Source organism: Alligator sinensis, unplaced genomic scaffold (genome assembly GCF_000455745.1).
Source record: "Alligator sinensis unplaced genomic scaffold, ASM45574v1 scaffold966_1, whole genome shotgun sequence".
Lineage (NCBI taxonomy): Eukaryota > Metazoa > Chordata > Crocodylia > Alligatoridae > Alligator > Alligator sinensis.
In genome coordinates, this window is record NW_005842161.1 from 933,712 (window position 1) to 934,454 (window position 743).

The 743-nt window shown below is 52.2% G+C and overlaps 1 pseudogene; it reads left to right on the top strand.

Moving 5' to 3' along the window:
* The first annotated feature begins 370 nt into the window (after positions 1-370).
* Positions 371-541, top strand: LOC112550600 (annotated as a pseudogene).
* Positions 542-743: the final 202 nt, after the last annotated feature.

Here is a 743-nt window from a genome sequence, read left to right on the forward strand (position 1 = left end):
CACCCTCTGGGCATTTGTAAAGAGTGCAGCTTCAGATTGAAGTGCTGTGCTGTTTGCCAGGCACCACGTCCATGCAGGGGGCCATCCAAGTTGTTCATCTTGTGAAGCTTTGTTTTGAAGGGTCTTTATCCAGATCTCAGTCTGTTCAGCCTGACCCATGCTTCTCTGCCTATCTGCCCCTACTCCTCCAGCATCGTCCCTGTGCCAGTCTCCGGTAGGGTTGCCAACTCTGTTTGAATCTGTTCTGGGAGGTTTCATCACATGATGCAGTGACATTAATGACTTTATGTCAGGAAGGCAAATGCACATGACTATTACATTTTAAAAACCCAAATGGACAACTGTATAAATCAGATTCAACATTTAACACAGCTTTGCACAGGGGCAGTATGGTAGTGAATGAGGTTAATCCGAGGCGTGATTTTTGCTCATTGAAAACTTTTATTTTACCGAGTGCCCTGTCATTTATCTCCGGGGTGACTCTCCACGTTCTCCTGGACATTTATCTCTAATTCCTGGAGACTCCAGGTCGATCCTGGAGGGTCGGCAACCATTGGCGACACGTAGTGGGTGCGCGCAGGTGCACGTGCACCCCCTGAGCTTGGTGGTGCACCCCCTGTAAAAAGCACTGCTGACGCTGCTGGTGGCGCCTGCAGGCGGTCACTGCTCGCCACGCCACCTCGCCGCTGACACAGCCGTGGCCGCCTGTGGGAGCTCCCCGCTTGCTGCTGCCACCTGCAGAC